Raw genomic sequence first — 26194 nt, forward strand, 5'->3', positions numbered from 1 at the left:
CGCATTTAACTAAGAACTCATAATTTCTGCAAAACAAAAAAAAAAGGTAAGATGATGAAATGTGATTGAGTTACTCATAAGATAATATGATTTACTTAAAAATTAATTTATAGCACACTGTAAGTGGCATAGTGTAGTAGTGACACAAATTAGCAATCAATCATATAAGCTTGTACTTCCGTCTTATCAGAAAATATCAGCATTTGAATAAAAATCTCAGAGTCTAAATTTGAGGTCACTGAGAGTCAGCATCAGTGATTCTTCAGGTTTCCAGTGCTAATAAGTGGGTTGGGCCATAGACATTCTGGCATCACTAGGGTAGTAGCCATTCTGGGTAACTGAAAGTTGATTCTATGTGTTTCAAAAGCCAATTGGAGCAATATTCATTGGAATTGATTATGTTTAAAAAGTAATCAGCACTTTTTTAAGTTACGATTTGGCAAGAAGCCACTGTTAGGCCACAGTTGACTGTTTGAGAAGGGATTTTGCTCTCGAAGTTTTTATTCCTCAAGTTCTTGGGCTGTCAAAGCAGTATCATGACAAAGTTTTTCCCATTTGCATGGTTTAATATACTCCAAGGGGAAATTTGCTTAGCAAATTTCAAGAGAATTAAAGAAATTTGAATAAATGAAAGTAAGAAAAGTTTCTGGATCAAGACTTAATCAGTATTCAGTTGATTTAAAAGTACAAGGACAGGGGCACTTGGGTGGCTTAGTCGGTTAGGCGTCTGACTTCAGCTCAGGTCATGATCTCACGGTTCGTGGGTTCAGGCCCCGCATTGGGCTCTGTGCTGGCAACTCTGAGCCTGGAGCCTGCTTCGGATTCTGTGTCCCCCTCTCTCTCTGCTCCTCCCCCACTCATGCTCTGTCTCTCTCTCTCTCTCTCAAAAATAAACACTAAAAAATAATTAAAAGAAAAAGTACAAGGGCAAAATCACTGTAAATAGCATCCCATAGCATCTTGCACACATATTTGCCTCAATGGAGCTATGCAATAAACAGCACATAAAATGAATCAAAAGCTAAAAGTCAATGAATGGAAGTAGTCAGGCAATGAATGATCATTACCTCTTTTTCCTGCTGGATTCAGAACACTCTCTTCCATTAATCCTCATTCCTTAGGTTGTGTGTGATATTGTGTTAGCCCTCATACCAAATCCCAAAAAGCAAGAAGGAGAGTTGAGATATCAAGACAGAGGGCAAGGCAGAGTGACTAGCACACAGTAGGCTCTCAATAAATGACAGCAATTCCTTTCCCTTCCCATCCCTTCCTGTTCCCTGGATCTTCTTTATATAAGTGGCATACCTGAGCTGTGAAACTTACATCAGAGGATTAAGAATATATTAAATAAAAGTCTTATATATATGTCATAATCTAAAAAGATAAAGAACTTACAGATTCAGAAGTTGGGAGTAAATGAAAAAGTTTAAAACATGATGTGATAGGATTTTCAATGTGGTTTCTATGAATGTTATTGTTGTTTTAGTACTTATAGTGCCATAAATAGAGAGGAAGGAAGGAAGGAAGGAAGGAAGGAAGGAAGGAAGGGAGGAAGGGAGGAAGGAAGGGAGGGTAGGAGGGAGGGAGGAAAGAAGAGCAGATAAGAGAGAAAAACTGTACAAAGCAGAAATACTTCAGAGTTCTATAGTAGAAAAGGCACCATATTCTGGCCTGAGCTCTGCCCTATCTGTGTATCCCTGAACAGAATACTGCACAGCTTACCCTGTAGTAATGTAAACTGTAAGATGAGGGAAGCAGATTCTCTCCAAGATCTATTCTCACTCTATCATCACTTAGTGCAAGCCCAATGAACTAGATGGCAGATAAGAGAGATACAAAGTTATATGCCTCTATGTTTATCCCCTAAGTCCAAATCCTACTACAAAACACTGAGTATGATTTCTACCAGAGGTTGCTGAAGTCTCTCTGCAACTCAAAACCTGGTGCCACTATTTACTAGCTCTGTGATCTTGTACAGGTTACTTAATCTCTCTGTTCCTCGGTTGTGTTTCCCACAGAGTCATTATGTGGATCGAAGTTGATATAATATGTAAAGCATATATTACATGGCATCCATTAAACATTAAATGTGTCGTCTATTATTGTTGTTATTGTAACAAAGATGTAATATAAACAAAACCAGCATAGGATAGAAAGAATTAACCTATATTACAGAAGCAGTGCATGATGAAAATACATAGGTATGTAGTTGATCAGTAGGAGGCTGGTGATCAGTAAGCACAATGACATAGCAGTCTGATGTGGTTACCTGAAATGCTAAGAAAATTTATGTTTACACACACATACAAAAGACTTTACAAAGTCTGTAAAGGGGAAGATAATCCTGATATACTGAAGTAATTTGTTCATTCTGAGCACAAACGTTTAGAAACAGGGTATGAAAAGGCTCAAATTATAAAAATACAAATAGTTTAAGATTCAGGACAAGCTGTCTTCAAATATTTAAAAAACTGTCATGTCAAAGCAATGTATTTATTCAATATAACTCCCTAGAAAGACCAGGAATAGTCAGTAGAAGTGAGAGGAAGGCAGTTTTCAGTTTGGAATGGAATGGACTTGTTGGGGGAGTAAAAAATCCCTGGAGCTATTCAGCACTAACTAATGACAACAGCATTTCTCATGTACTGAATGACCATTTGGCAAGCATGCAAGACAATGGTGTTAAATGATAGAACAGAATTAATATTAAAAGTTCAGATTGCTCCATTAAATTTTTGGCTGGAGTTGTCAATCCATGGCCTATATTAGTGGCTTGATTCGATTACCAGCAATACAGAGATCTTCAATTTAAAAGAAATGGAACAAAAATATTGCATTTTTTTTCTGTAGTTACTACAGACCTAGATAAATTATTCTAACTTTAATTATAATTTCAGATATATTCTTTCTGACAGTTCTAATGACATTATTTAATTAAGCCATTTTTGATTTTTCATGTTTCCGAAAAAGAGATATGCAGGCCCATAAAACATAGTGGCTGGGTCACCAATTTGCTTTTGACCTCAGGACAAGTCCTTTAACTTCTCTGAGGTCCAATTATCTCATCTATTTAAAGAGGGGGAACAAGGGATGGCAATAAACAGAATAGATATTTTGTAAGGTCTTTTATACTCTAAAATGTGATTTAATGAAATGATCACTCTTCAAAATAAAACTCAAAGCACATTTCTTAATTTGTTCATCATTTTTCCCAGTGAAGACATCTTTAATTATAATATAGGGAATTGAAGCATTTAGTCTGTAACACCACCACTGACTGCTCTATGAGACAGTTTTATGCTGTCCTTCTGGGGTTTGGAAGAAGTTATTTGACTGAGGGAGGGGATTTTACAACTGAAAGCCATCTTCACATCAAGCAATAATTAACTGTAAATAAAGGACAAAGCAGAATTGGGGACAGTAGGGAGATTACAGGATGTCTCTTTCATAAATCTAATCTTAGAATGAACCATTTACTCTAACTTTACTTCCTAAACACTTTATTTCCTCAGGCCTTCTAGACCCATTTCAGTGAGTTTATATGATTAAAAGTTTATCCTGTTTTTCTATAATTGAGTTTCCAATGATAAAAGAAAACACATAAAGTAACTTACCCAGCTGTTTTTTACCCTTAGCCAACTATTCCAATGACATCCTAAACTATACCAATGACTTCCAACTAATAAAACCTGTTCAACTGTACTTTGAACCCAGAGAGCTTTCTCTACAAATAGTTAGCCTGAAATCAAAGTCCACAACTATATTCTGTTGACTATTTTCTTTAAAAATGCACTACTTAAAAAAGATATGGGGTAAAACTTTTTGACAAGGTCTCTTTAAAGATGGACTGAACAAAGCACTGAGAACAATCTGTACTGGCAAGGGACAAAAAAGATGACCTAATAGGTCTTTTCTGTCTCTAATTTCTGTGATTCGAGGATTTTTTTACTCTTGCAGTAATACTTGTGAGTTCAACAGTTTCTCAAAACTATTATTAGTTACCAAGGAAACACAAACTGTTTGCAGAAATAAATAAGCAAATGAACTGGACCTAAATAGCAGGCTTTTCCAGCTTCCCATTTAATAATCTTATGGTGGCGTCATCTTATCAATTCTTCTTTCTCCTCAAGTCATTCTGCTCACCTATCGGCATGCTCACTGGAGTCCCAAAACCAACTCATAGTATCCCACGTAAACCAAGAACAGGAGGTCCCTGGATCAACAGGGGATTATCTCTTAAATGTAGACTGTGTTGTTTCACTTGTTGAAGAACAAAAACTATAGCACTGTCAGTGGGACAGCAGGCAGTGGTTGGTTTTATGAGTATCATTTCTAGAGAAAATATGCAAATATATGCTTTTAAATGACCCACTATCTACAGAAAAGCAATGAACATGATTAAAATATATAAATAACGATAAAAAGACACAATACACACATATGGCCCACAGTGTAAAAACAAAGATGTTTTACAAATGTTTATAAAAAGACTAAAAGGAAACATAGAGTGGTTGACTCTTGAACAATGTGGGGATCAAGGGCACCAAGCCCTGTGCAGTCAAAAATCTGTGTACAAATTTGCCTCCCCCCAAAAAAAACTACTAATAATTTGCTGTTGAACAGAGGCCTTACTAATGATATAATTAACACATATTTTGTATATGTATTATATACTGTATTCTTACAATAAAGTATGCTAGAGAAAAAATATTAAGAAAATCAATAGAATAATACGTTTATAGGACTACACTGTAAAATGTCTGCATATAAGTAGACCTATGCAGTTCAAACCTGTGTTTAAGGGTCAACTGTACATCAAATTGTTAATAGTTGGCAGCATTCATGTGGTATGACTAGATGTAAAATGTCTTTTCTAGTGTTCTGCATTTTCCAAATTATCATGGGCACTGAACTGTTTTAAAATTAATTTTTAAAGCCACAGAAAATCATGTTACTAACAGGCTTCCCATTCCCTAACATTACTACTGTATTACCACTGACATTGTTACTATAATCAGCCTGAGTTTGCTTTCAAGGGTATAAATCCCTGTTATAAAATCAAAGTCAGCTAAAGTATGAACAGGAATAGTTGAAGAGCCTCTGGAAACTTCAAGGACTATGGAGGACAGGAGATCTGGGTTGCAGATAAGAATGAGAGGGTCTCTCTGTAAATCCAGGTTCACTGTAGCCCATTAACTATTTGTGAAGGGCCACAGGCACACAGTGCAAGTGCTTGCTGCCTGGGGATGTGGTATATTTTTTGTGGGCACTTATGTGTACATAACTAGTCAAAAGACACCTGGGGAATAGGAAGAAGAGGGAAAGGAACAGGTCAGTTAGAAAACTAATTGTTCAGGGTGGTTGGTTGGCTCAGTGGATAGAATGTGCAACTCTGATCTCAGGGTTGTGATTTTAAGCCCCACGATGGGCATGGAGCATACTGAAAAAATAAAATGCTATTTAAAACAAAGAAGAAGAAGAAGAAGAAGAAGAAGAAGAAGAAGAAGAAGAAGAAGAAGAAGAAGAAGAAGAAAGAAAACTGATTGCTCTTGGCATGGAGAGAAGGTGCTTTTGCCCTCAAACTTCCCTTTTGGCTTTACATTCTACAGCTGCCCACTTGTGGTGCTCAATCCATTCCTCTGAGGTTATACAGCAGCAGAGGAGAGATCAGCACCAGATACATGGCAGGCTAGCCCAATGCTCAGAGACAAAGCTGCTTTGCAAGAAGCCTGCCAGTGAGGTGTCAGAATGTTCCCTGAGACAGAAATACTTTAGTGCAAAAGGGTCACACTCTGGCCAATCCAACTGCAGCCTAATGCAATGTAAAACCACAGAACTCTGCCTCCATCTCATGCCATCCTGGATCTGTCTCCACTATACTCAGCTTCTAGTACAGAACAATGCCTGTGATAAGAATTGTTGTTTTTCTTTGTATGTTACAATGTTTCCATATATACTATTTTATAGAGGAGGCAAAAGAGCAAACATATCACATTCAAAGTTAATGTTACCATCCCACAGATTCCAACAGTGCAGTGACCCCTTAACTGATGAAAGAAGCAGTAATGAAAATTGTAGGCAGCTGTAAGAAAGGTGCATTATGAATACTGCTTCTCTTGCACTTATTTGGATGACTAGAAGACTTCACCAGTCACAAGTAGAAACAAAGGCAGGGAGACAAGACATGAAAGAAAGTAAGAGTAGTGATTTCACAAAGAGAAACTGGACTTGACATGCTTAGTAACACATTAATGGTATTTTTAAACATTTGTGGACATTGCTAATAACATCGGTTGCCGTGGTCACTGTATTAAACTCCTGGCATTAGCTTGAACCAGGGGAAATTGCTGATACTGAACTGTTTTTGACTATCTAACAAGGTGATTCATACAGTTCAACTGAATTGATACATCCTAGTTTCCACCCTTGCTGCCTACAAACCCCTCTTCCTCATTAGAAAGCAATTAGATCGGTAGAAAAATTCCTTTCTACCCTTTCCAAATCACAACTTAAAGCTACTGCTGATTTAGATCATAAATTTAAATTACTTATTATAGAAATGACTTTAATTTGTAGCTATACTTATTTGTAGGAAATTCTGCCTTATAAAATGAGAAGGGTCACACAGCAACTGGGCAGGAAATTTTTCAGTAAAAAAAGTAAAAGTTTTCTTAGCCAAGACTGAGGCACTGTGCTCACAACACTATTCTTTTGATAATGAATACACGTCAGAAGCCAAGAAAACAAAAACTACATCTCAAAGAGAATGTTCATAGGAAAGGAGAGGGAAATAAAAGTCTATTTGTCGATTCATGTGGCCAGTGGAGTACATTACTAATGGCTGGCTGGAGTTAGCAATACAAGACCCAGGGTTCTCGAATCAGTTTGATAAAGATACCCTCCTACTCAAGACCCTGGACTTTCATCTGTAGCAAAAATGTCATAATATTCTGATTTTATTAGAACAAGACTTGTCAACATCCTCGAAAATGTTGTCTTAATAAATATGCAAATCCATGATGTTTCCAATGTGAATGACTTCCCTAGGGTTATTCAGTGCATAATTAGGGTGGTTCTGGTGGGGAGGGGGGGGGGGCGGGCTGCAAAGGTCAGTTTTGGTTTTCCTAGTTTAACATTCAGTCTGGAAACATAGAAACTTCTCAGTTAAATCTGAACACTTCTTTACCAACACTTCTGAGAGATTCTGAGCAAACCATTAAGAGGAGACTAAGGCTGTATATATAAACACTGGTTCAAATCTCTGCATTTGTTACTTTAATAGCCTTCTGACTTTGGTCAAGCCATTTTACTCTTCCAAATGTGTTTCTTCATCTGAAAAGTATGAATAATACCACCTTACGATGTGTTATGCAAATTAAATGATGGAGTGCATGTAGAACACTAAGCATGGTGACTAGCATGAACTAAAAGCTCAACAAATGTTATTATTGGTTCCTGAAGAGAATGGGTCTATACCATCATCTCAGCCGGAATGCTGAGTCATAGCTGGGTCAGAGATCACTGCTTCAGAAAGTAACAGGGCACCAGGCAAGGCACACAAAGAGAAGTCCTGATCCTCTCTTTGGCTTCATAACCAGAGGCAAGTCTTATATCCACTTAACTTCTCTGTTTTTCAGCTACTGCAGCTAAAGAAAAGGAGGAAATAATGCTGACAGATTTTATAGGGGAAGTGGGAAGTCAAAAATATGAAAATAAATGCAAAACATGAGTATAAAAAATGTGGGAAAGAAATAAAAGATGGTGTCCAATGTTAGGAAACCTCTGTACCTATGAGGGGAAAGGGGGCAAAATCGGTTACAAAAATGCTGGCTTTGGGTAAAGATCTTTTATGTTAGTAGTCTGCAACTGAGATTCAGGTGTTTATGCGACTTTCACAGCAGTCATTTTATCTCATTTGAAATAAATCAAATCTAGCATAAAAGTCTCAAAAACATGGTTAATAAGTACAAGGCAAGCACAGGAGACTAAAAAGATTCAAATACACTTCACAACTATAAGGTCGAGTAACAAAACTCACAAACCAATATCTAAAATGTTAATATGAAAATACGAATCAAATATTGAATTTTAAGCTCAGCTGAAGGGCATGGTCATTAGTTTCTCAAAACAGTATATATAAAAAGCAGGAGTAGTTTAACAGGCTTCTCTGTAGGCAGAGTGATCTAGAAGAACTATTAAAGTGAGCCCACAGTTTAACAAAGATGACACACATTCTGTGCCCTGTATCTTTTTTCACCGTTTTCACTAACTATACATTCTATGCAACCAGGCATTCTCTACTCCAAACTAAGGAAAAGATACAAGCTATTTTCATTACTCCTGTTTGACAAATAAGTCTATAGACATATGTATAACAGGAAACAATCCTATTTTACTGTTTATTTAAAAAGAGTTAAATAGACTCAAAATTTTACTCAATTCATTTGAAGCTTGCAAATAAGACAGCCACATCCCTAATTTACTTAGCAGATTCATATAATTGGCTAGGGCTTTCAGAGATTACTTCTCTTATTGATGTGCAAAATAATTGGGAACATAATTCTCATTTCCCAGAAAAAGAATTTATAAAAGTAAAATCTGCCCCACACTAGGTAACATGCTTAATTCGGTCATATTTGGTCAGTTTCTTTTTTCTTCTCTTGTCTTTATTTTGTTTGCTGGTGGCAGGGAACAAATGGCTGAAAACTTGTTCTAAAGTTCTATTTTTATACTTTGTCTTGAAAGTACAGCACAACACATTTATCTTTACTTTTAATAAATATTTTTCTCTGCCAAATAAACTGATTAGTTTTAACTACTTTCGTTAAACACAGGCATGCAGAAATGAGGAACTAGGAGGTTCTTTCAGGAAAAACACTGAAAAAAAAAAAAGATTTCATCTGGCCTTCCCATCATCACTTCAAGAATTGTTTGGTAGTTACATCATCAGGAAATAAAATACTAGCCTCTGAGGACCCCTACTCTTTACAAAAAGGAAGGAGGAGGTTTGAAGTCTAAATCACCTCGAGATGTCTCAAAAAAAAAAAAACAAAAAACAAAAAACCAACAAAACTTCTGGCTCCCTCTCCTACCTCCCCCCAGCAACCAAAAAACAAATGTAACAAAAATGTATTTACAAAAGTTTAAATAAGAATAACAGGATGTGCATTTAAGAATCTGAGGCAATAACAGAAGCTTTAGAGCCCCGGAGGGAGAAAAGTTACTAGCGGATCCACCATGACCCCCTATGACTTGGTTAGCCAGGCAGGAGGGCGCCGGCGTCCCGGGCCCGCCGCCCACTCCCCTCCTCGGGGAGCCGGGGACCGACAGTCCGTTCACACGGTCGGAGCGTCAGCGGAGCTGAGGCGCATTGCTGCCGCGCCGCCGCCGCCGCCGCTGCAGATCTGGTTGTCACCGGCGCCCCCGCCGCCCGCGCCGCACATGCGAAGCGCCTTATAAGGCAGCGCAGTGACGTAACGCCCTTAGGCCGGGCGCGCTCGGCGCCCCGCTCGCATTGTTCGGGCGACTCCCGGAGCGCGCACAGCCCGCTCGCAGCGCCGCCAGACAGCGGCCCCCTCCCGGCCCCCCGCCCGGCCCCGGCGCAGGCAGCTCAGGTAAGCCCGGGAGAGCCGCTCCGCTCCAGCAAGGGGCACTGCTGTCAGACAGCCAGGCTGACTGTAGGTGGCTTTTAAAGTTACCAGCATCACGAACTGCAGACAGGTTTCGAAAAGCGCGTCCAATGAGCTCTGGGTTCAAAACCTTTTAAAACTCACACAAAACTTAGAAAGTTTACTCACACCGAGAAAACGGATTTCAGATTTGATTTTAAATGAGGAGAGCTGGGGAATGACTATATATTACATTCTCCAAGCGAGCCGCACACCGAATCCTGCCTGTATGGAGAAATCTTTGGGAATGGGGGCGGGGGCGGGGGCGGGAGGGGGGAGGGAGTACATTGTAATACCACAACTCTATCTCCCGATCTTCTCTCTCCTCGGACTTAAATTCCCCTATGTCTGACAAGAGCAGAGTGCGAAACACTGCCACATGGTAGTGGATTTATTAGTGCCGTTTCTCACCCCCTCCCCTTTGTGAATCTTCATACAAAACACCAGAAAATCCCTGTTAGAAATATAGCTTGTAATTAGGAGGACGCTAACTTAAAAAGTTGAGCTTTTTAAGCTTCAAAAAAATCTTACGAGCAAAAGCATATGGCAGTCTGTGTCAGACGTAACTCATGATTTTGAGTTCCAACTTTTTACTTCAACTCCAGTAAATGGATAAATGACAAACTGAAAAAGATAACGCTAGCTTCTCTAGAGTAATATTTTTGGACACAGTTTGTTGTGTTATGTAGAAACACTAATTTAAAAGGTAAAGCCTATAGAAGAATTTTGTTAATCAGTGGCATTTTGAACTTACATCTGAACCCTGAATAGGTTATTGCTATAAATGAACTTTTACCATCTGATAATTGAACACCTGGATGAAAATCTACATGTTTTCACATTTCAGAATAAAAATTAGCAGAAGAATTAAAAATAAAATACACTATGTCACATTTAAAACACTGGAATAGGAAATTAAAAAATCATGTATCACTCAAACTGTAGTTGGTCTGAACATACATTTTAAAATAAAACTTAAGAAATGTCTGACAATTATTTTTCTTTTGAAATAGCATCTATATTTTATTTATCATTTGAAACAGCATTTGTTTAATATGCCCCAGATTGGGGATTTATCTTTGTTTCTAGCAATTCCTGTGGTTGAGTATTTTAAAGCATATAATATTGGTGCCTACTACTTTTGCTTCCTAGTTCTGTTTAGTTTGCTAATTTTGTTTGCAGCAATGCAAGATTTTGGTTTTAGTATTCTAAAAGAAAAATTATATGTTATTTGGTTTGAAGATAGGCTATATGAACTGCAGGTTAGTACTGAAAAGTAGGATTTCTCCAAAACTATTATTTTAAATCTAGGGAAGCCTACCATAAGAAAGAGGGGACAACACCCAGGTCATTGTGGAGAAGTACAAAATATGCACAGAAAAGTTGTTTATTTCATATAGGCTGTAATTGGAAACGGAAAAATTCTTCCTTTGGTAAAAAGGTATTCCACTCTTTTGAATCTGATAGAGGAGGAGGGAAACAGAAACCATCAATTACTGTTTCAGCTATACCCAAAGTGCCATCTGTACCATAAACTATAGCTCATCTGTTGAAAATCATAACCTCTATTAAATCTCTAACAGCTGTGTTTCCCAGGGTCTGCATTTTATTTTATTATTATTATTATTATTTTTTTTTTTACAAAAGGCAAGCACCACTTTTTACTCTGTAAATGACACACTCCAATATGCCACACTTTTTTTCCATTTACTAACTATAAAGCATGGTTCAAAAACAAATCATCCATTGAGACCCCTTTTAAAACTGAAAGTTAAACAAGATTTGTTGTGGATACATTATCACACAGTGGACTCTCTGAATGAGCATTTATTAGCCCTAGGGACAATCTATATGATGGAAAAAATGTTTTAGATAGATGGAATATAAATTTTTACATTTCCAAATAAAGCACATACAAATTTTATGCTTAATAAATTCATTTGCCTTTTATGGCAATTGACCTTAAATGTGAAGCACTTGTATTTTTGTTATATTTTCCTAATGCTGTGAGGGAATCTATAGTTCCCTCTATAGATCTATAGAAAGAGGCAATATGAAAACACAAACCAAGCTTTGAACTTTATTTTCAAGTCTACTTGCAATTCCCATAAATTTGCCTTCTCAAAAGGCTGTGAACTTTGTTTTAGGTTTCTCTGTCTCGCCTTCCTCCCCCCCAAAATGACTTTGGTAATAAATGGATTTTGAGGTAAAAAGTGAAAATGGAGCACCAAGAATAAAATTCCATTTTCTTCTTAAGTCATGTTCTGTCCATATCTAATGCTTCAGAGCAAAGTGAATGCTTTTACAAGGTGAACAGAGAAAAAAATACAGCCCCCTATTTGAGGGGAAAAGGAAGGCGGGAGCAGGAAGAGGACTGTTTATAAAAGACTGGATATTGTGGCATAATATGTGATGTAAACCAATATTGGTCTCAACCTGCTTCATGTACTGAAATCTGTTGTTCACACAGCCAGTCATTATCTCTGAAAAATTTAACACATCCTACCTTATCCTCTTGGGCGTATCATTAACTTTTTTTTAAAGTTTATTTAATTAGTTTTTGACTATGGATGTAGCTTCAATTTAATCTGATTGTTTAGTTTCTGTAAATTATGTTTTAAATAAGGATTTAAAGATGAAGGGACATTGCATATGCAGCCAGCATCACACAATTTCAAAGAAATTTTTCTGTGGCTGCTTCTGCCACCACTACAGTATTTATGGGCCCACCAACCCCATCACTTATGTTTAATATGTGCTGGGTCAGTTTCTACTTTGAATGTTAGATGCACTAATTCCTAGCAGATCATCACCAACACTGTTGTAAGCCCTCCTGCATCCTTCTTTTTCTTAAAAAGCAGAGTTAAAATTATCTCTCCCCTGGCTTTCTTCTATTCTGACATTACCTCTGACTGGAAAAGCTGAGAAAAACAAAAGTGGGAAGGCTCTCCAAGGAAAGTCCCTTGGTTCTTTTTCAGATATGGAGAAGCATTCCCTTTTCATGCTTTTTCTCTCAGAAGCTTGAGCACATTAAAATACGACAGCAGCAATTTTAATTCTGAGCCCAAGAACAGAATAACACATTAGCAGTGTTCTTTCTCCATTTAGACCATCCTCACATTCCTATTCCCTATTGGTTCCAAAATAAGATTAACTCTTAAAGACACTATTATTTTTTAACGACAAGCTTGAGGAATTGTGTGGGGGGGTGCGGGGGGTGGGGGGGTGGGCGGGGTATGTGGATAAGAAGGTATGTAGAAAGAGCCATAGGTATGTAAGTGTACCATTAAGGCAGGTAAAGGTGTAGCCAGACATACACTCACCTTCTTGTGTTTGTCTGTAACTACTGATTCTAGCCTAAAGGACAGTTTTATCAGTAAAAGAGATCACATCTTACATCAGAATAGCAAACACACAACTCCATAGATGGGAATTTGAGAAGAAACTTGATCATAAGTTTTTTCATATGAACAATGGGATGCCCTAGGCCCCAGAGAAGCGCTCTCGCGCTCTCTCTCTCTCTCTCTCTCTCTGGCAAGGAATATCCACAGAGCTTTATAGCTAGAAGAGGCCTTGGAGGCCATCTGATCCAAATGCCTCCCCTTACAGAAGAAACTGATGTTCACAGCATGACTTGGCTCAGAGACACAAAATTACTCAGAGGCAGAGCCAGGGCCCCCTGCATTCTTGGGCTATAGCTTTTGGTTTCCCCTTAAATTAGTGCTAGGAAGAGATGAAGGCAGAAGCCCCAGAAGAAGCCCTGGCACTAGAGGTGTTAATTTGGATACAAAATCCATTAAAAAAGAAAGCAGAAAGGTTCAAAGTTCTTGTTAATGAGTATAAGTAGTAAGAAGGCAAGGCAAAGGAGGGAGGTAAAAACCAATAGAGTTAAACCAGGCTACTACAATGGAGGGGGGTGATAAAAGAAAGACAAAGGAAACAAATAATAACTGTACTTAAAGGTCCTCTGGGTGGCAAAGCTCACTCTGCTTAAAAGTTGAGTGGTTCCCTAGGAAGAATGTATATATGCTCTATGTCAAAGACATTTAGGTCCAAACTACTAATTTGACAACTGACCTCTTCTCAGCATCTTCCAACTAAGCATTCTACACTCTCCAGACCTCCCTAGCTAGCAGGGTCCGTTCAAAACTCACAATGACCCAATATCTTTAAAACAACCGAGAACTTCCCTGAAAACTACAGAGGAAGTAACTAATGAAGGCTGTGAGCTCCTGGTGATACTTACCCTGCTTTACTTTCCTTCACACAGTGCACTGCTACATGACACTAAATTACACATTAACTGCTTATTTGTTTATTGTCTTTCTCCTGGACTGTAAACTCCCTGAGGGTCAATTTTGCAACCAACTTTATTCCTAGTGCCTGGCAAAGTACCTCACTATAGTTAGTAAGCATGTCCCTGGGACAAGAAGGTACTGAATAAATGTACCAACAAATAAATTACAACCTAGAAGCTCCTTACTTGGTAAGAAAACTATGGGCTAGGAAAGGCCCCTTCTTTGAGAGTCTGTTCAGGGGCCCAAAACAAATCTCTGCCACTATCTGAAGTAACCACATTGAACTGACTACAAGCACAAAAACCAGAAAACAAATCAGGCTCAGATGAAATCAATGCAGTAAAATGTACTTCGTACTATACAGTATGGGGCATGGAATGGGTGGGAAACAAAATATGGATGAGCAGAATGTAGTGGTTTTTGTCTTTAAGGAAGTGTAGGTACCTTTGTTTTTCCTAATCTCTGTGCCTCATATGAAGACCTAGAATATGCAGTCATTAGACCCAAACAGTTTGTCCTTGCCATTAAGAGAAACCAGCAGATTGCCTTTTCCCAAGCATACACTTTGACTCTCAAGTTTCTATGGGTCATTCAGTGCATCTGCCAGGTTTTACAGAAAAGGAGTGAATTTTCTATAGTTTCAGTTAGGTAATTCCAATGTCAATCATTGAAGCCAGCCTAGGGCTTGTAACTCAGCAGCAAACATTTACTTAATATCTCCCAGGCACTGTGCTAAGCACCAGGCAGGCCAGCAACTAAGTTCTCTACACACTACACCATGTCATTAACCCAGCTACACCTACTAAAACTGATTGGCACCATATTGGTGACAATGACTAAGATCACCAACAGCTCTTGCACAATGGCCCTGTCTCTGCTCTTTTTTTAATGGACTGATAAAGCAATATAGGTAAAACAGGTCAGCGTACATAAAAATTAAGTGAAGGTAAACAGTGTGGGGCTGTTTAACAAAAAAACCCAACTAACCAGAATATAGTTATAATCTCCAAGCTTCCTTGCTTACTTACTAATGACACTAAGTTGGCATGGACAAATAGTGTTTATCTCAACAGTACAACTAATTAGTAGGAATAAAGGTTCATAAATCCAAGTTCCATTCTTCTTGTCTCTACCATCTATTCCCTGGGTAAGCCTCCTAAAGCCTTGGCTTCCACATACCTAACAAAAAAAAAAAAAAAAGAAACACTGTCATCCACCATAAGCATCTTTCAATACTGGGGAAGGACAGAATAATGAGCAGTAACCCTTGAGGGTAGGTACACCGATCAAGCAGAACTGAAGACTATATAAAAATAAAAGCTACTGATCATATCATTACAGAAAAATTAGCTTAAGAAAATGAAATGGATGTGAGGAAAAAGTCTACTCTTAAGCACAGAGAAAAGATTAACAACTATAGTACTGGAGCCTGTGAGAGCTCCAGATCACTGTACCAAGTACAGCCTCAAAGATGAGGTCAGCCCTTCAAGATGGGCGGCGCAGACAGAAGCAAATCTGCCAGATTTACTGTATCTCATGGCCCACCAGGGTTGGAACAAAAGTTTAAAGGTGAACTAAGTTCTTCTCCCTCTTTTTAAAATTCTTTTTTAAGTGAACCAAAACAGAAAACAAATCTCTGAGCAGAAATCATAAAAGGAATGTGAAACATTCATCACATTTGGGTTGACAAGACTTAAGTGACTGCTGCTGTTACATTTGAAGAAAAGGAAGTAGCCGCTTAGCCTAGAAGCTTGAGAAGAGCAGGAAAAAGTTCCTTCTTGCTAAAGACAAAGGGCCACGCAGTGAGATGCTAAGCAAGTCCCTTAGCCTTAGTTTGTTAGTCTGTCAATTTGAAATGGCAGAGGAGGTAAATCACTCTGGAGTCTTGTGAAAAGTAATCCTTTGCTGCTAAAGGAAAGATTATCTATTGTTTAAAAATAATGTTGATTCACTTATTATCAAGATAGTTAGACTCTGATATTATTACAAGAAATACATTATGTTTGAAGTTGCATATTATCCTTCAGGTTTTCATACAACTGGATACATGGGGCAGGCAGATCTTTCAGATAAAGGTGAGAACAATTTTGTTAAGTGATTTGGCATTCCACTCATCTCCACTAAAATTATGCCTTGCAAGATTCTTCTTAAAATTCCATAAAATTCACTGGGCTGGTAAAGATGCAAAGAATCGGAGGCAAGGTTAAGATTCTATGGCGGAACTTCCCTCATCTGGACTTTATTTAAATTTGTCTTCAGGTGCATTCCTCATTTCACTAAAGGTTTGTCCCCCCTCAGAAATGACAGAAACAAGAGGAACAAAACTTTACTTCTTCTTCTGCTTTAATAATAAGAGCAAATCCTGAGATCTTTAGGTATTCAGCCCAGGAGGGAGTTATGCTCCCCTAAGAAATGGCTCTTCTCACGTCTCAGTCAGTCAAATACAACTAAGTTCAAACCCATGTGGGGGATACAGAGGTATCGAATTCTTCATGGAACTTCGAGTTTGTTCAAGAGCAAAACTATTATACACAAAGTTAGAAAGTGGTATAAAACAACATTATAAAGTATTTGTGTCACAAAACTGTAAGGGCTGTGCGGACTCACAAAGGGAGACCCAGCCAGACAAGGTAGGGAACAAACATTCATAGAAAAGATGGGAACTGAAGTGTAAATGGAAGCTATTGAATGGAGTGTTAAAAAAATGATGGCAGATGCATCCCTTGGAAGTTTACTATGAAAAGGGAATCTGAGGTTAAAAGAGAAGGCTTGAAACAGCATCTGAACACCCAAACTATGATTTTTAAACCCATTATTTGGACTTCTGTAGAATAGATTTCAATCCTTAAAGTGAAGATTAAATGTCACAAAAACAGTTGGCACAGTGCTGGACCCATAGCAGGCACTCAGTAAATATATTATTCTTCTTAGTTATGTTAAGGGCTATATATAGGGTTCCACCAGGCTGAGGCACAAGGAGTTGCCTCAGCACCAAAGAGGAGGTGCTTGCTTTGTAAGGATGCAGTCTGGAAGAGCTCATGTTCTTAACACCCAGCCCTAAAGTGAAGTAAAGGATTAAGCCTTCTGGAGAAAATCCATGTGTCTAGTGCCTAAATTCAGCTACTCTGAAAAGTGATGTTATCTTTTATCCTGAGTTCCCTGCTAGAAGGGAATCCCTCTTATGAGAACATGGGCTTTCCAATGGGTTTTTTAGTCACCTGAAATAAGAAACAAGTTACTGAGTAGTTAAAGGACCAAAGAGCAAAAGGCTTAAAAGCTGGCCTGGAATCTCCCTGTTTTACCTTGAAAGTCCTACCATGCCTGGGAGGCACACAAAACAAATGAGTAAGACAAATCTTACCACATGGGCTAAAGAGCTTATATCACATCCTACCCACAGACAATAAAGAATTCTTTTCAGAAACTTACAGTCTAAACACTTCTTCCTAGGTGTTAATTTTACAGTTTCAGTGTACTTTCTATTTAGTGTAACATTTTAAGTGTCAGACACTGAAAAGATTTCTTGAAATACAATACTTGATGTATAAAGAACCAAAAATAAAGTTGAATCCCATGAAATACCCATGTATTAAGGTCCCATGTAGTTAAGGTCCCATTAATGCCCCATGTAGTTATGAACCACTGAGACCTTGACGAGTCACAAAATTTGTTCTGATGGAACAAAATGTACATTTTTTGACGTGTGAATTTGTACAAAATGCTATACAAAAAAGAAGGGAGGGAAGGAGTCTAAAGGTTGGTGGAATTTTTATTCTGTGGAACTGAGATTTGAGGATCATCAAAGGCTTTGTAAACCCTAGAGATGAAATCCTACAGCTTCCCCATTTTGCAGCTGAGGCGACAGGCAGATGAGGTGCAGTCAGAGAGCTAAGTCAGTAGCACGGTGGTCCAGCATTCCCTGACCATTAGATACACGGCTGTTGTTTGAGAAATGGGGTTTTGCTTTTTTTCTGTTTTTAACTGTGAATGAGTGAACTTTCAAAGTGAAGAATAGAGAGGCGCCTGGGTGGCTTTGTCAGTTAAGCATCTGACTTCGCCTCAGGTCATGATCTCATGTTTCTTGAGTTCAAGCCCCTTGAGTTCAAGCCCCACATCGGGTTCTGTGCTGACAGCTCGGAGCCTGAAGCCTGCTTCAGATTCTGTGTCTCCCTCTCTCTTTGCCCCTCGCTAGCTCGTACTCTGTCCCTGTCTCTCTCCAAAATAAACAAACATTTAAAAAAAAAAAAAGTGAAGAATAGCGAAGTCAGTGCTTTCTTCAAAAACACTTCTTTTGGGGCGCCTGGGTGGCGCAGTCGGTTAAGCGTCCGACTTCAGCCAGGTCACGATCTCGCGGTCCGTGAGTTCGAGCCCCGCGTCGGGCTCTGGGCTGATGGCTCAGAGCCTGGACCCTGTTTCTGATTCTGTGTCTCCCTCTCTCTCTGCCCCTCCCCCATTCATGCTCTGTCTCTCTCTGTCCCAAAAAATAAATAAACGTTGAAAAAAAAAAAATTAAAAAAAAAAAAAAACACTTCTTTCAACTACTGCAAATCTGAAATAGTTTGCCCTCTCTTAAAAAATTCAAATCATGAGGTAAGATATGGTCAGAGCAGAAATGGATGGGTATTCATACAGTATATACACAAGGTGCACTATAGCCTTTTCTTTAACTCTGCCACACAGATTTATCACAGAGATAAACATAACTAAATGGATGAGCCTGAACCTTGCTCAGGGACAAAATCAGCAGCAGACCCAGAGCCAAGGGAAGTAGAGTATAATGTCACTACTTTCACCTCTAGCAGATCCATTCATTGCTAACCACCGTAACATCTTGATTGAACTGCTCCTTACAACATAAGGTTAATATTCTCTAGAACACATTCATCTGAAAAGAACCCAACCTGGGGAAGAGAAAATAGGATCAAACTGTGTGTTCATGTATTCTGTCTTCTCAGTGCTCAGCAGAAAAGGAAAATCTAATCCAAATGCTCTGAACTGTCAGGGAAAAATTAAACAAAATTTAAAATTAAAAAAAAAAATTTTTTTTAAACGTTTATTTATTTTTGAGACAGAGAGAGACACAGCACGAACAGGGGAGGGTCAGAGAGAGGGAGACACAGAATCTGAAACAGGCTCCAGGCTCTGAGCTGTCAGCACAGAGCCTGACGCGGGGCTCGAACTCACGGACTGTGAGATCACGACCTGAGCTGAAGTCGGCCGCTTAACCGACTGAGCCGCCCAGGCGCCCCAAAATTTTAATTTTTATAATGCACACAAGGGGACACAAATGCAGACTACAAGAAAAATGGTCACTCACATTCTAAGGGATTCTAGATTAAAACATTCCCACCTAATTAAACTTTACATAAGGCCCATACTCCAGCTCTCTAAAACATCCTGGAGGAAGACAGAAACCAATCATCCTCAGGAACTAGGAAAAGTGGATGAGGGTAGATGGAAGATGTTCACAGTGGTTCATGATCTGATTGTTAATCAGCAGGAAGCCAAGCCAAGCAACAACCTTCATCCTGCAATGGCCCTGACCTGTGTGTGAATCCTATTCAGTGCTATTAAATGTTACTAGTTCCTTTGCCTCTTTTTTACTGATTTACTATAGCTAAAATGGAGGGGGGAGGAGGATTCTCTAGAGATCAAAATGTTTCACAATTTACATTCTGATGGCTCCTATTTAGCCTGTTTCTCGTGGCAAACTGTGTGACTTCAAGAGTCACGATAAAACATAAGCCTCTGTTGTTGTGGTTTCTAAATTTCTGAAGTTTTAATTCCCACTAACAAGTTAGGAAACGTTTGGTTTCCCAAGCATACCACGGTAGCCACTGCCTCTGTAAAGGCAGCCAGAATACAAGGAGGTGAAAACCAATGAAGTTATCCACTCTGGCTCATGACTGCTCCCTGCTTTGGCCTTTTATGTTAAATCTGACAAACTGAAAACCAGTGAATTAACGTTAAGAAAGCCAAATAAAAGAGGAAAGGCTTTTTTTTTCTTCTTTCTTTAAGACTTAACAGGAACTAGGGGCTTAAAAAAATTTTTTGGGTGGGGGAGGGCTCAGAATAAGATTTGGAAGAGGATATACTCTTTGTAACTTTTTAAAGAGGAGAAAATACAAGAAAGGAAAGTGACCTACCAAAGAGTGTTAAGAGAAAGGAATTAAACTAATCCTTCAAAATACCTATTTACAATATCTGAATGAAAATAACCTGTGATCTGGGAAGAGAAAAAAGGGACTAATGGAGATTAAAAACAAAGAAAATTCTGCAGCTACCTTTGAATGCTCTAAAAGCATTCTAAATATAGAAGCATCTAAATAAAGAAGCATCTATATATAAACGGATTTTGAGCAATAAGAGAAATACATATAAATATTCTTAACATGATAAAGCACATGCACCCACACTCTTAAGGGCATGTAGTATTATGCCCTTGAAGTCTGCCTGAGAAAAGGCTGCCTGTTAAAAATATTTTCCGAGAACTTTAAGTTCCTTGAAATGTTCAACGGAAATGGTATTTATGACAAACCCACCTCCTCTGGGGAACATGAGATGTTATTACTGGCAAAGTCAGTTTTTTAAACCATCCAAAAATGTTTATGAATTTATGCCAAATGACTAAACTTGCTTTATTATTACAGTGATTAAGAGAAGAGAATATCTGTTAATGTCTCATCATCAAGGCTCAAAGTAATCACAAACCTACAAAAAAATACTATGACAAAACAGAGGATTGTAAGTGGTAGTGATTTCTGTGCCTTTGACAGGCAGAATATTACAACACATTTATTCACTGGAGAGCCTGGTACATGAGATACATAAGATAGGAGGTGTGGATGTATGTCATAGTGGTGAGAAACAGGATTTGGAGTAAAAACTGTATTGGCATTCTGGTTCTGTCCATTAACCAGTAGAAACTTTGGCAAATAATCTAACTTCTCTGAGCCTCAGTTGCTTTTTTTGTGAAATGAGGACACTACTTGCCTCCAATGACTGTTTCCAGGACTATCATGGTACATGGCATATAATAATTGCTTAGTAAATGTTAACTGTTATTCACAGACTATAGAGGGAAGGAACGAACTACTTATGTGTCTACTGCTTACAGTTACACCCTTAATCCTTAACATAGTACTTAAGTAGAATAACGTAGTTCAAAAGTAGAATAGGTGTTTGTTCAAATATTTATTGAATACCAATTAAGTACCAAGCTAAAAATACAGCATGGAATAAAACTGGCCAGTAATTGACCATTCAGTAAATAAAATACACACACACACCCCTACCCACTCGCATTAAGTTTATGTTCTAGTAGGAAAGACAATGATCAAATAAGTAAAATACAGTATACCAGATGGTACTATGACATGAGGGGATGAGGGGCTCCCTAGGAAGGGAACCAGTACAAAAGACACAGACCCTGTTGTGGTCAGAGAAAAACAAGGAAGGTGGCATGGCTGGCAGAATGAGCAAAGGTAGAAGGAATCAGGGAGTCAAGGGGGTGGGGGCGGAGAGTATAGAAATGAACAAATGAACACTAAAAACATGGGATGGGAGAAAGGAAATTCTTTTGAGGTCAGTACTCTGGGCTTTCTAGCATGTACTCTGGTTAAGTGGGAAGAACACACACTTGGCAGTCAGTGAATTTTTATTCTGGTTCGGTTATTTGTGCTGTTTGGTAATTATTTAACCTGTCTATATTTTAGTTTTTTTGATTCTTACCCTCATCTATAAAATGGAAATAATACCTCATAACATTGTTATAAGGATTAAATTAGATCAAGTGGCAAAGAGTAGACCTTCAATATGCTTGTCTCTTTCTATAAGCTAAATCCTGCACTGGATAATAGCTGGGAACTGGAGTCTGTTCCAAATCCAGGGTTACTGTAACAGTGGCTTTGCATGTTATTTAATCTGCCTGGGCTTCAGTTTCTCAAGTAAGAAATTGCAGATGCTACACGCAGACATTTTAAAGACAGTTATACAATAATCATGGTGCTGTTATAAAAATTATAATCAAATAATATTACTATTACAACTTATCTTAAAATTGTCTTTTATGTAAAATTTATCTTAAAAGTTTTAAAACAGCAAAAGTATATGCTTCCTCTATATTGATTACAAAAGTCCTACAAATTTTAATTTCTTTAGCATGAAGTTGTAAAGATTTTATTTAGCAGTCATGCTGATTTTTATTCCTTTTTCCTACCCCTGCTTGGAAAGATCTCCAAGACAATGTTTAACTGCAAAAATCAAGGTGACAGATGAATAGTTACAGTAAGCTATATTTTACATAAAGAAGGGAGATAATAAGAATCTTTATTTGTATTTGCTTACTTACTCATTAAGACATTCTAGAAGTGTATATATGAAATAATATGTACAGTGGTTACTGGTTCGGAAAGGAGAATGGGTAGATGAAGGATGAGGTGGGAGAAAGACACTCACAGTTTACCTTTTAATATGCATATTTTGAAACATGTATTATATATTTAGGAATGCTAATCGCTCTAGCCACAGATGAGGGCTAAGTCAGGAGCCTGACCGGGGACACCCAGGAACCTGGTACCTGAGGGAGCCCCCAGCCATCAAAGCACATCAATGACATCTGATTGCCTTTTCTGCTTTTTCTACTTTGTAACATCTTTTGCTTTTCAAATAAAGATGTCATGAATCCCCCTGCCCCAAAAAAGGAATGCTAATCTACAATCCAAAACTGACTTGAAGAGTTAAAATTGAGCAAAATAATTACAAAATTAATTACACAGCAATATGAAAACCTCAAATGACCGGTTTATCAGACAATGTGGGTATTCTTCAACCTGTTACATTATATTTTTTTCTGAAGTGCTCAGTGAAAAACATTCTAAAACATCCTCAGTAGTCTTCTCCATATTTTTCACTGGGGAAACCACACGTGGCAGTAAGCAGCATATACAGAAAAAGACTGTTCCCTCCAGGTCTACACCAAATCAGTCAGCCCATGCTGCCTCTGAATACCCAAGTAGACAAGTCTAAGAGCATCTGATCCCAGCAAAGAAAATACATGTTCACACTCAAGGAATGAAGAATAGGGTTAAGATGAGCAGATCACTGGAGAGGCTTTGGGAAGGTCACTATTAGCATCCATTGTGATATGCTGGCATTTCACTGAATAATGCACATTCACAACATTATTCTTTTCCAGAAAGGGAGAAGAGCTGTGGTATAGATCTGTAAGTCAAAGAGAAATGGAAAATAATGGCTAATCCCAAATACAGTGGAGCAGCAGATAATGAAAAAGAGCTATGAATATTAGAGACAACTAACACAAAGAGGTCTAATAGAAGTTTTCCAAAAAATTACCTATGCCCTAAAATGGTGGTTCTCCCTAAAGATGATTTTTGTCCCCAGGATTTTTGCAATGTTGGGAGATAGTTTGGTTGTGACACCGGAATTGGGGGTTCCTGGGTTACTTCTGGCATTCACTAGGAAGAGGCCAGGGATGCTGCTAAACATCCTACAATGCACAGGACAGCCCCAAAACAAAGAATTATTCAGCACCAAACGTCAATGGTGTCAAGGCTGAGAATCTCTGGCCTAAAATGACAATCAACATGGCTAACCATGTGCATGGCTGAAAAGATGCATGAATGGCCTGAAACAGTAAACAGATTATGTAATTATATCTTTCCTTCTAGTGTTCACTCTGACTCTGTCTCATAGATGACCCCTACTTTAGGCCAGCCCATTGTGGCTGAGGTGCTCTTCTGTGTTGCTTCACCTTCAGTTTCCCACTTCTAATAGTAATTGATACGTCCTGTGCCAGGTAATAAATATGTTAGGAGCTTTAATGTGGATTGTTTGGCCTAATCCTTAGAACAGCCCTATTATAAGGGAGTCACCAGTATTATCCCCATTCTACAAATGAAGATAGTGAGACCCATAGAGGTTAAAACTGCTCGCTCAGTCACACTAGGTGGAAGTGGGGAAGCCATGACTCAACTCTGAAAATTGATATCCAGGATCTGAATTTCTCCCCTAGCACTACCCTACCTCCTATAGTTTATTGCCTTTTTTCCATTGGTGCTGCAGTGAGTGTACTTACATCCTGTCCATTTATCCTGCCTGCCCCTTGCCACTCATATGCCTGCAGTGTTTTCTGCCATCTACTGCTGAGTCAGTACGGGATGGGCAGTAGGGAGAACATCAGCCCTTTCCCTAAGAAGCTACCTTGGGGCAAATGGATAAGATACAGAAGAACACAAATCCACAAATTACAGAGTACAGAATCAACTAGAGAAAGGAGGAGGAAGGAATGGAAAGAATGATAAACTATTAAAGTGTTGGGAACCTGGGGACAAGCCCATTACCACCACCATCAACAACTCAAAGACAGCTCCGCATGCTCTGTCCCAAGGCAAGGCGCTCTCAGGAATGAATACAGGAGCACACTGACAATCCAAGACATCACATGCTGGGTAGCTTTCTGAATGCTTCTCCCTAGAGAGAGACAAGGCAGTAAGGGAAAGAAAGGCATCATAACTGTGATTGGCCCAAGTAGACCTTAAAAAATCAGGGAGATGTCCACCTAAAACTCCCAGTCAGCCAAGGACCTGAAGCCTCAATCTGATGAAAGACAGGCTAGGGTTTTTTTGTTTTGTTTTGTTTTGTTTTTGGCATAGTAGCATTCAAAAAGAAAGTCTAGAAAAGAGAAAATGTTAAAATGTTCATATGAAAGATCTTTTTCAAATAATTAAAAACCTCATTCAGAGTATGTGAGAGGCTAAAAACACAAAAGAAGAGTAGGCTCTTTAGCATAGCAGTGTATTCACAGTAATTTTTTTTTAACTCCTCCTTTGTAGCTATAATATATTCAAAACAAGCCAAAAAAAAAAAAAAACCATCTGAGTAAATGGGGAAAAAATCTATTTGAGTAGATATTTTTTAACATGAATAATTAAAATGGGGGATGGAGAGGCATAAGCTTACATCCTATGGTTCTTTCTAGAAAGCTCCTTAACTGACTATAGCACTGAAGAGATAACACATAATTCAAGCTTTAAGTAATTATCCTAGATTTACATGTACTATTCTTATTGTCACTTCTGTATCAGTTCCTGTTTCCTTTCCTAGGCCTTAACTGTGCACCTTTTCCAGTTTCCACTTAGCCCTTTGATCAGTAATGGAGAGTCTCTTCTAGCCCAGATTCCATGGTCTTATAATGAAAATATTCTCCTTGTAGCCTTACTCCCCAAACTCTGTGCCTGTGAGCTCTCAGAGTGGTCTTTTTCTGGTTCTAAAACCACACTTTTCAGCAGTTTTTCTTCCCAGGAGACCCTTAGTCTCAGTCAGTTTGTTTTCTTTTTTTCCATTCAGTTGTTTTTTTGTTTTGCTTTTAAGAAAGAGATTGCCCCAACCCCTGTCCCTCTGTTCAATTTGAGGGTTTTTATAGGCTCCTGTAAGGATCCTATTTTTATGCTAAAAGTTTCCAAGCTCCTTAAAATTAATAGGTCATTGACTATTTGCGTATCTTAAAATTTCACTTCCCCTAATCCCTGGGGATCCAAACAAAATTGTTCAGATAATGAAAAGTCCTAACTCAAGGTGCCCCATTTTTATAATATATTCCTTCTGACACCAACCAAAACCTCCTCTGTCACTTCATGCCCCAATTCTTGTTTCACAGTGAAGGAAAAGTAGTAACTCAGCTTGCCGGATATGGACCCATTTATGGTGTGTCTAAATGATCTCAGTGATGATGACAGGATCTTCAATAACAAGGACATAAAGCAGACACAGATGTACACTCATATTCATCTAGCAGATGCCAAAAAAAGTGTTACTGTTCTTCTAGATCTTGCTGACCAAGTCAAATGAATTGAGCATTACATTATGACTATGGTATGCTGTAGCTGTAATTTTAAAAAACCTTTGACTTGTGAGAGAAATAAAAGGAAGCAGCACACATTGAATAAAAAAGACTGGTCATAGCTATTTTTATGAGTGCTCCTAAAAATCAGACTAAACAGTGAAAAGTCCCATTGAATAAGGGAGTAGAGCAAAAAAACACTAATTATAGGCCTGATCATCAAGAACTATCTCAAACTAAGGAAACTTTCCAAAAATTGCTTGTAATTACTCTGCAAACTGCTTAGAGTTCTGTGGTTATTTAACTATGAATGTAGCTGCTATCAATGCAGTGCAACAATTAGAATTATATATTAGATAAGAATTGCT

General features: G+C 38.4%; 2 protein-coding genes across 5 annotated transcripts in view; one reads left to right on the forward strand and one right to left on the reverse strand.

Moving 5' to 3' along the window:
* The window catches only part of CMSS1 (cms1 ribosomal small subunit homolog), a 382595-nt gene that overhangs the window by 313005 nt on the left and 43396 nt on the right, over window positions 1-26194 (reverse strand). The window lies entirely within an intron of this gene.
* Window positions 1-26194, forward strand: part of FILIP1L (filamin A interacting protein 1 like) — a 303663-nt gene that overhangs the window by 239995 nt on the left and 37474 nt on the right. The window contains exon 1 of one of the 2 annotated variants that reach the window (XM_086675627.1): window positions 9287-9614. The exons of the other annotated variant lie outside the window; for it this stretch is intronic. The gene's annotated coding sequence lies outside the window, so the exon portion shown is untranslated. Of the gene's footprint in view, window positions 1-9286; window positions 9615-26194 lie in introns of those variants that run through there. 2 annotated transcript variants of the gene reach the window in all.

This window comes from Puma concolor, chromosome C2 (genome assembly GCF_028749965.1).
Source record: "Puma concolor isolate L17-30 chromosome C2, mPumCon1.1.hap2, whole genome shotgun sequence".
Classification (NCBI taxonomy): domain Eukaryota; kingdom Metazoa; phylum Chordata; class Mammalia; order Carnivora; family Felidae; genus Puma; species Puma concolor.